We start from the raw sequence: 2,866 nt of genomic DNA on the forward strand, positions 1-2,866 counted from the left end.
TTTTACTGTCGGAGGGTCAGCGCTGTGGGAGTGCCGCACTGTCGGAGGGTCAGCGCTGTGGGTGTGCCGCACTGTCGGAGGGTCAGCGCTGTGGGAGTGCCGCACTGTCGGAGGGTCAGCGCTGAGGGAATGCCGCACTGTCGGATGGTCAGCGCTGTGGGAGTGTCAGAGGCATGATCTTCCAGGACATAATTCAGACAACATCCGGCTGAAATGTCGTCGGCCTGAATTGTGTGAACACAGCAGTCCTGACCCCCTTACAGACCAGCCAACAAAGTAGCTCACTTGCTGCCACTGAACTGAAGGGTCCCCTCGAAACTCATTATACCCGAGTTGGTACTAACAGCACACACGAGGTCTGAGCAACATTAGTGGAGAGAACAACAGATTCCACTTTTGAATTCTCAAATGAAGTCTCCATACAATCAAAGACTCACTCAAGTGTCATATTGCAATGTCTTCTGCAACTGTGCAAAGAAATCCTGCCTAACACCATCAGCCTGTCTTCAGTCATCTACATCCCCTCAGTAGGTGTGTTCCTTTGCAAACAATCCTGCCTGGACACAGACAGATAGCACGGGAATTAATCTTTAATGTTCTAAAAGTTATTCTGAAAATCAGAAACGTTTTTTAAAAAAACTCTGATGGATGAACAAAGTCATGATAATATCGCCTCTCTCTCTTATCTGTAAAATGTGTGTTGCAATAAGTCGAGTATTTCAATTTTCATCAGAATGTGAGTATCATTAAGGCACAATCTTTATTTAGTGGCGTGTAATATGGTTGTTCTGAACTGGGAAAAATACAGATCATTTTCACAACTGAAATGTTATTGAGAGGAGATAGTCCGAGAGCAGGCAGGAAATTGTGGGGCTGAATCGTTTATTAAGGCTTTTGGAAATCACAGGCTTGTGCATTTACCCTGTCAGGTTGTGAGATTTCTCTCTGAGAAATTGTGGGGTTGTGCAATTTCTCTGTATGATAGATCGTGCGTTTACCCTGTCAAGTTGTGAGATTTCTCTCTGAGAAATCGCAGGATTGTGTGTTTACCCTGTCAGATTGTGAGGTTTCTCTCTGAGAAATCACAGGATTGTGCGTTTACCCCATCAGCTTGTGAGATTTCTCTGAGAAATCGCGGGATTGTGCAATTTCTCTGTATGATAGTGAGATTTCTCTCTGAGAAATCATGGGAATGTGTGATTTCTCCGTCAGATTGTGAAATTTCTCTCTGAGAAGTCACAAGATTGTGCAATTACCCAGTCAGATTGTGAGACTTCTCTCTTAGAAATCATGGGATTGTGTGATTTCTCCAACAGATTGTGAGATTTCTCTGAGAGAATTTGTCCATGAGATTTTCACGCAATTTTTGAGATTTTTCAGTAAGGTTCTGAAATTCCCTGTGCAATTGTGTGATTATGTTTCCATCAGAATGTGATTTTAACATTGCTCCAATTGATTTAAGATTCCTTCACAAGATTTTAAGATTTTGAGAAATCACAAGATTTGACTTTGAGATTCCTCTCAAGGCTGTTAGATTTCTTTATGTGTTTTTGAGACTCATAAGGTGTGAATGTTTTTGAGATTCCCTAACAAGAGTTTGGGATCACCTCATCTGATTTTGAGATTCCTCCACATGAGTTTCAGATTGTTCCACTAGATTTGAGATTTCTTCCTGTAATTTTGAGATTTTCCACAGGATTTGAGATTTCCTCATGCAATTTCAAATTCCTGCACAAGATTTAGGGTTTTGTCATGTGATTTTGAGATTCCTCTATGGGAATTTGGAATTACATCACACGATGTTAAAATTCCTCCACAAGATTTGAGATTTCTTCATGTGATTTTGAGATTTCTCCACAGGATTTCAGATTTCTTCATGCAATTTCAAATTCCTGCACAGGATTTAGAGTTTTGTCATGCGATTTTGAGATTCCTCTATGGGAATTTGGGATATGGTCACATGATGTTAAAATTCTTCCACAAGATTTGAGATTTCTTCATGTGATTTCGAGATTCCTCCAATCCTTCACGAGATTTTGGGATGACTTTGTGTGATTTTGAGCTTTCTGCACAGAATCTTGTGATTTCTTTTTCCGATGATTTGGAGAGTCCTCCATGGATTTCCCCAGGAATTCATCCACTGTGAGATCATCCCGAAATAGGTGAGATTTCTTTCACGGTACCTGAGGCGTTGTTTAAGGTTTCATTGCTGGTGATCTTCATGTGGTAAGTCATAACAAGTGAAAGATTTTCAGTTGAAACTCTGGAGAGTTTCCTCAATATGAGATACACTGGTCACACCCAATGAATTACTCAAGACTGAATACACGCATCGACTAGAAATCTCCGTCGACCTGAAATCGGCTGTATCCAGGGTGGTGAAAAGGATGGTCTAATATTTTCTTATCGACAAAACCCAGAGCAGTGGCCCTTCTCTGTGCTATCCCACAGACAGATCAACAGCATTCTTACACTGTTATATTAAGGCACATCATTGGGCAGTGCAGAGGAAGCTTTACTCTGTATCTAATTCCATGCTTTCCCTGTCCTGGGAGCATTTGAATGTGGGGGTGGGGGGGGGTGGGGGGGGGTGGGGACAGGGTAGAGGGAGCTTTACTCTATCTAACCCCATGCTATCCCTGTGCTGGGAGTGTTTGATGGGGGGACAGTGTAGAGGGAGCTTTATGCTGTTTCTAACCCCGTGCTGTCTCTGTCCTGGGAGGGTTTCATGGTAAGAGTGCATTGGCAGTGGGGGAGAATAGGGGACTCACTACCATAGGGATTGAGGGATAATGGGGCCTGGCTACAGAGAGGGGCTGTTAGGGTCTGGAGGGGGTGGCAGAGTTAGGGAGGGGATGTAGGGGGC

The sequence above is a fragment of the Chiloscyllium plagiosum genome, chromosome 51, assembly GCF_004010195.1.
Source record: "Chiloscyllium plagiosum isolate BGI_BamShark_2017 chromosome 51, ASM401019v2, whole genome shotgun sequence".
In the NCBI taxonomy this organism is placed as follows: domain Eukaryota; kingdom Metazoa; phylum Chordata; class Chondrichthyes; order Orectolobiformes; family Hemiscylliidae; genus Chiloscyllium; species Chiloscyllium plagiosum.